The sequence below is a fragment of the Papilio xuthus genome, unplaced genomic scaffold, assembly GCF_000836235.2.
Source record: "Papilio xuthus unplaced genomic scaffold, Pxut_1.1 DF827679.1, whole genome shotgun sequence".
In the NCBI taxonomy this organism is placed as follows: domain Eukaryota; kingdom Metazoa; phylum Arthropoda; class Insecta; order Lepidoptera; family Papilionidae; genus Papilio; species Papilio xuthus.
In genome coordinates, this window is record NW_013530970.1 from 5,457,319 (window position 1) to 5,465,430 (window position 8,112).

An 8,112-nucleotide genomic window follows, 5' to 3' on the forward strand; every position below is an offset into this window, starting at 1 on the left:
TATGATTTGATTCTGACACCAAAATCTCTTGTTAAAAATATCGTCGTCCCTGTCATTCTCTTTGACAACGTAGAGACAACAAGTTTTTAACGGAGATTTTGGATCAGAAATCCACGCTAATACAAATGTCGATATCGTTATGATAACGTTCTCATCAATATTCGTGCTACACCCCCAGTATTTTAATGCAATTAGTTAATTCATTTATTTAGACAATTTTTTGTGTGACGATATCAACCTACTAGTCGCAGTAAATAACTAGTAAATCTTACTAATATTATGTATAAATAATTAAATTAAATTAATAAATAATCATGCGTACATAGAATGACATTTGTTGACAACTGACAACTTGATTTTTTAAAGCCCGTTCCTGTTTACCAAAGCACACGTTTAAACGTGATATCAAAAATGAGTTTGTATAATGTAACATGTCGAGTAAATATGTTTGAATAACTTCATTTTGCGTAACGTTCTTTATATTTACCTAATTGTCGTAGTTTTTTTTTTATCTAATAAATACCGGCAAAAGAATATATAAATGCATTTTATATTAACCTAAAATATTTGTATATTATTGAAATACACAATATAAAATTTAAAATAATTTTTATCATTTTAACTGAATCTAAATCAAATACGTTAATGTATAAAAAATAAAGTACACAGTAAAAACACAGCTAATGGAATAAAACTATGTATAAACTTATATAGAAACGGCTAAAAAGTCACGTATATTCGTCCGGTGGCACTAACTAGTTTCGGGCCGATCGAGGGCCCTTCATCTCCTTACGATATACGTATATACGTGACTTTTTAGCCGTTTTTATATATTTATTATAATGTCTCACAAAAGTTTGAATAATTTGAAACTATGTATATGGTGTTACTTCTATTCAAGTAATTATGTTCTGGAATATGACGGTAAAATATTTCAAAATATAAACGACCTAAGAGATACATTTTCATACTTAAATAATAGACTGTGACTAGCTTTTTGTGTTCAATATGCGTTTTAATTTATGTTTTTTTAGTCAATTAATTTAGAACCGAATAAAACATTCAACACGTCTTTAGTGTTTTATTTTACACTAGCTGTTGCTCACGATTCCGTTCGCGCGGAATTAAAAAAGATAATAAGTCTGTGTTCCGGACTATGTTCTACATATATGCCAAATTTTAGCTAAATTCGGCGAGCCGCTAAACGTCGCTTTCCACTGCCAAAGCACATTTACAAAAATATATCGTGAATTTTTTTCAAAGACAAATACAAGTATGTACATACAAATATAAGTATGTAAGACGGAAGTTTTTGTATTTGTACAGTGGAAACGTACCGTAGCAAGATAGCTATGAGAACAGTTAACTGTTAAAACTCTTAGAATTATTTTAAAACTGTAAAAGGTAGAAAAATATTATGAATTGAATTAACATTTTAATATCTATAATAAAAACATAGCTACGTAATTTTAAATTCATCAAAAAGTTAAACAATTGCAAACTATACTATATTCTAATTGAATTAAGTCATAATTCTATTTCCATTCAAACAAATTTTACTTATTCTTATTCTTAATTTACTAATTATAAATACGAATGCTTGAATGGATGGGTGTTTGTTAGAAGGTATCTCCTAAACGGCTGCACGGATCTCGCCAAAATTTGGCATAAATGTAGAGCATAGTCTGGAAGAACACAGGCTACTAATTAAGTTTTTTTTTTCATTCCGCGCGGACGGAGTGAGTGATAATTTCCAATCCCATCGTTCTATAAAACTTTAGTAACCTCGTCTTAAAGATTATTATTATAGTAATATGTCGTAATAGCGGTAATACTGTTATAAAATTAATAACCGCAACCGAAGTTATAAAACAACCTCGCAATGTTTGCTGTTTGATAATTTGTGCAAACATATCTGTCAGCGAACGTTATCAAATTTAAATGTGTTTTCTCTTTCAAGAGATTTCTATCTGGTAATTTTAAATAAATATCCTGAACTAAATATTCTAAGATCTACAGTAACAGAACTAAATTTTTGCACTCTTAGCCTTTTCCGTTGTGCGATTATAAAGTTCTTACGGTGAAGGAAATTATCATGAAGCCATATCTTCAAAGATATTACAGAACTAGCAGTTGCCCCCAACTTCTTCCGCGTGGTATGAAAAAATATAGTAATAAATATAGCCTAGCAGTCGCCCGGGACTCCTTCAGAGCGGAATTATCCATTCAGCAGTTATGTTACCTTCAAACAAACATGCACGCTTAAATTTGACATCAATGTATATATCTCTATGTCCTCGCGGACGGAGTCGTGGGCGACAGCTTATAGCCTTCTATTATCAAAAAAATAAATTTTTACTAACAAATTATTAAAAAATAACTTGGATAAAAAAAAATTAATTCGAGATCGAATATTGTTGCAGACTGTTATAACGATTCGATGACTTCTTGTCATCTCGCGTGTTTATCCACCAGTTTAATTGTTGAATTGTAAACGCATCGCAAATCGCAACCCACTTACAGAATACATCTATGTCAGAACCAAGAACAATAGCTTTTGTAGTAAATTCATAAATTCCAACAAAATTATAACAAAAAAAAACAATGAATAACAAGGTGACTAGAAAGGTTAACATTTCTCCTATTATATTGTTAGTTACCGTACATCTGAAAACTAGCTGTCGCCTGCGACTCCATCAACGCGGAATTAAAAAAAACATAATTAATAACCTATATGTTCTTCCAGACTGTGTTCTGTATGCCAAATTTCATCGAGATCCGCCCAGCGGTTCTGGAGATACCTTTAAACAAACATCCATCCAAACATTCGCATTTATAATATTAGCAAGAAATAAGATTGTACGATTATATGAATATTCAGTAGGTCACAATCGGCTACTACCTATTTTTAACTCCACGCGGACGGAGTCGCAAGCTACAACTAATATTTATTATTTACGGCCGATAACTATTAAAGACGTCAATTAAGCATTACAACAAACAATCTTCTTCAAATTATAAACATATTTCATGGAATCGACATTTCGAGGTGTCCTTCACGATCCTGTGAAGAGGTCGTGTTTTAAAAACTAACTGTATTATTTTGCTCTGTCTGTTTTTATATTTTATATTTGTTTACGTCTAAACTTGACTTGGTGTTGAGTACATCAAATCATGTAAGTATGTTTATTTCAAACTTTGTCTTCGTTGTTTTCAATATGAAAGTGTTGATTCTAAGTTGATAATTATATGATAAGATGTTTGTTTTTACTTTAATATATCTCAATCAATCGTTACTATAACCGACTACAGATTATAAAGTAGTTTATACATACAGACAAACAAGTTTATTATGTAGATATAGCTTCGGTTCAAGGCATAACGAAAGGATGCTGCATGGTTTTCGTAACACGATTGAATAGTCATTTTAAGGTAACATTTTTGCAATAGCTGACAATAATTTAAGGATTCATGATATTTTTACAATTAAATAATACTAGCTTATCCCGTGACTTTGTTCGCGGAATTAAAAAAACTAAGTTAGTCCAAACTTAGGGTAAGCTCCGTCCCTCAAAAAAACTAAACAAACACATGTTGTTTGTATGTTAGTCAAAACTAACCATGGTACACTCACGCCTATGACCTAAACGGAGAGGCAAAAATAACAAATTTTCATTTACTTAATCTTCAAACATTTCTCCGGCGTATTTTAAACAGCTTATTCATCCATGTCAGTTGTATTGGTTTTAGTTATTTTAAATATTTAGGTCTTCAGATCACTAAAAGACACAATTGGGTTGCAAATCTCTTTAATAAGAAAACAAATATTTTTATCGAACGTACATTTTTATTCATTTAATTTGTTCCAAAATTAAGCAAGTATTTTCTATCAATGGTCTTATCGATAGGGTCACCAGAAATATAAAATATAAAGCGGGACTACATTAAAAAAAATGAGTTGAACAGAAAGTGTTTATTAACCTATAATTTTTAACGACCACACCCAATGATAGGTCTTTAAACATTAAGGCAACGTATTTGAACCCTTTTAACTTATATCAAATGTTTCACGACCACTTCACAATTTTATCGATACGAAAAAGTAAAAAATACGACTACGGGAAAAGAGAGAGGAGATGAAAAGACTGCAAAATCTTTCCTAATATCATAAATGCGAAAGTAACTGTGTCTGTCCATCTCGTTATCACACCAAAACTACTGTTAATCTTATATATAAAATTCTCGTGTCACAATTTTCGTTCCCATACTCCTCCGAATCGGCTTGACCGATTCCCATGAAATTATGTGAGCATATTGAGTAGGTCTGAGATTCGACCAACATCTATTTTTAATCCTGCGCGGACGGAGTCGCGGGCGACAGCTAGTTTTAATATAAACATGACATTCAAAATTTGTATATTGTAATTAAAATGCTACCCGAAGACAGTATTTGACACAGACAAAGTTGCGGGCACATTTAGTTATTTATACAATTCATCATCATCAGCTCACTATACGTCCCCACCGAGGGAGCCTACCCTAAGTTGAGGGTGATTAGGCCATAGTCAACCACGCTGGCCCAGTGCGGGTTGGTTGACTTTATACAATTACAAATTACTTATTCCACACGCTGAAGGTGACGAGACACTACACAACGCTTCTGCGCTGACAGCCAGGAGTGTCCTTGTTCTAACAATAATAGGACACCCTACACACAGCCAGTCTAACCGAAGCAACTTCAATTCGCATTCGCTAAGCGACGCGTACGCTGAACGCGCGGTCGCGTACGCGTATCGATATTCGTAAATATACAATAATCGAACGAAAAACATGTTCAAATAATTCATGGATATAGTTAACTAAGGAAGTAATTTATAGTAAATTTTTAATGTGATTGTGTTTGTGATATATTGGAGAAGGGAATCGAGTTGCTGATATATGTAAGTATTTTTGTTATTATGAATATAATTAACGATATTATTCTATTTAATAGTTAATATAGAATACGGAACATATAGCAACATAAATCTTATTTTCGAAATTTTACACTTAAATAAATCGAAATAATTCTTGGAAAATAAATAAAATATCATAGTAAAATCAACTAAAAAACTAAAAATTGTAATAGTTAAACTCATGTATAAAACATCGGTAGTACGTCGTCTTATCAATTCGCTACAAATTCAAACGATCTATGGAACGTAATAGTAATTCACAAAATAACTCCCCCACAAAATATTAAAAATTAAATCGATTTACGATTAAATATTAAACTCGATTGTATATATAATTTATAAAACACTTCAGTGAAATGAAAGCTCTCAGTAATCTCCATTCACCGATTAGACTACAAAATTACGAAATGTAACGAGTTTGCACAATTGTAAAACAACACATTTGGCACTGCGTACGATTTACTTGGTAGAGTGTTTAAGATTAAAGCAGTAATTATTTAGTGAGCTTAATGCTCGTGGCATATTCAAACGTCTTTTTTTCTCTTTCAAAATATGTTTTTTGGAAACCCTTATTGCTAAATTAATTCAAATTGTGATCTGTCAAATTATTTTCCCGCCATTCGTGCAACTCGTCAAATTGTCCGTGGAACTTATGGTGTCCATCCAATTTAAAAACAAAACTGGTATGAAGTAAAAAAAATCATTTACGTCTAAATCTAGCCTTTTAGTTTAGTATAAAACGCTTAATTACTTTTATATACTTACATTTTGTTAAATTTTCCTTGACATGTAACAAACATCGTAAACGCATTGCGTTTCTTTCATCGATGTTAGTAAAAGTTACTTAACATCTAGTAAATTGCTACCTTATTAGCTTTCTTGTTATAAAATACATACTAAAGATTGCTTACACAGTTTCTCGTTTCACGTGACAGTATAAGAAGGGAAATACCACAAAAACCGTAATGTTTTCATTATAAACAATCTAATTCTAATGGCCGCCGTGTTAACATAACGATATTTACTTCATTTAAGCGAACTATCGCAACGCGAATAGGCGTTGGATAAAAAATGAAATATACGCGTAGTTTCAAGGTCACATCCCAAGGGTCGTAGTAATCTTATTGAGCTCCACAGAGTACAAAACTCGTCTCTAACGGTGCCAACGTCCGGTGACTTGAGTCGAGCGAGTTTGTTAGCCCTGGTTATATACAACTGGTTTAACCCGTTCTTACCCATCTTCAGTTGAAAATTATAGTTCTAAGTCTATTTTTAATCATTTTTTACGATACAAAGTCAAAAATTAAGCCGGTTATTGCCTATTAGTTAGTCATCAAACTTCAAATATGGTAAAAAGCGTCAAACAAAAAGGCATATCGTTTATCGCAAAAAATTTCACCGTAAGCTTTAGCCACAATTATTTAAGGATTAGGAATAACAATTATACTTAATATTCTATATTTGTCGGATTCTTTAAGTGTATAACAGTTCTATTTTACATAACTTGAACATAAACCTGTTAAATAATCTAACATATAAGACTCTCGGTAAAAATATCGCACTTATTTAAATTAACAAGTACCTATTATTTGATAAACGGGTCATACTATGTAAGGAACGAATTGTAATACTGTTTTCTTACTGTTTAAAACAATATTGGAATAATTAGCGCCTGTTTCAATTTTATAGCAATTCAACACAAAGTAAATTTGGAAGACATTTTATGTAAGTAATCTCAGTTTCAACGTATTGAGTAATCAACATTTTATGTAAATCCTACATTCAAAACTTTTGTCTAAACTGAAATAAAGCAACCTCCAAGCGTCCAATTAAAAAATGAAGAATACTATTTGATTTAATCCTCTTAATCAACTTCTACTCTTAAATTCTATTGCCGACTTCACAACTGTACCATTGACATCTCCGATTTAAAGTCAAATTTTGCTTTAAAATATTACAAATATTAATAAATAAAACACGTTCAAAGGCCATATTTTTATTAACAGATCAATTAATTATATTGCACAACAGTTCAACCTAAATCTAGTTCAACTAAATTCTACTCGCAGGTACAAAATATAATACTGTTCATTTTTAAATCTAATTGGCGTTACATTGCATTGAATTACTTCGTAATTTAATTAACTAAAATTAAATTATATAATAAAGTACAGAATTTTAGGCAACATATTTTAAATCATAGACTACAATGATTTCTTAAAAGGATTTCTTTATTGCAAATAATATTTTATTATAAATATTTCCATCTGTGGGTTTCGACTTCATAGACTCATTTTTGTCTCTACTTTGTCATAGAGAATCTAGGCGATGACATGTCAAAGCACAGATAAACATTTTAATATGGCAACATTACTTGCAATAAATATTCAATTATATATAACATGGCAGTTTTTATTTTTAAGGACACTTAACAAATCGTAATTCCATTCAAATTTGCAAATTTCTAACATTTAAATAGACAATATTTGTCTATTTTATTAATATTTAATCTGAAACATTTAAGTGAGAAAAAATTTAATTTTGATAAATATTTAGTAACAATTGATTTACCATGGGTTTCTAAAACCAAAATCCCTGTTTAAAACATGTTATCTCTATTTTGTCAAACATAATGACAGGGATGACGATATGTTTTATACATAGATTTTCATCTCAGAAACCCATCTCTGAATAGTTCATAAATTAATGAAATAACAGTAATGTAAAATCAGATCTTATTTGTTTATCATTTTATATGCTAATGCAATACAAGTTTACATAACCATGGCAACCTTCAACTAATGGAAAACAAATTATCTTGGGTTTCCAAAGTCGATAAACTTGCAAAAAAACATATTAATATTGACCTACTTTTCATTCTAATTGAAAAAAAAATATACATTTTTGTACATATCTTTCAATACCTTTATATATTTTTACAGAATTAAAATAATGACATTTCAAATATTATCTTACATACCATGGGTTTCTGAGACCAAAATATCTGTAATCACATCATCCCTGTCATTACTTTTGACAAAACTATGATTATGATTATGAATGGGGATTCTAGTCTCAGAAATCCACAGTAAGTGCTTTAATAGTAACATTCGTAATTTGTGTCTCTTGACAATTATAATATATAAATTAGTCTATG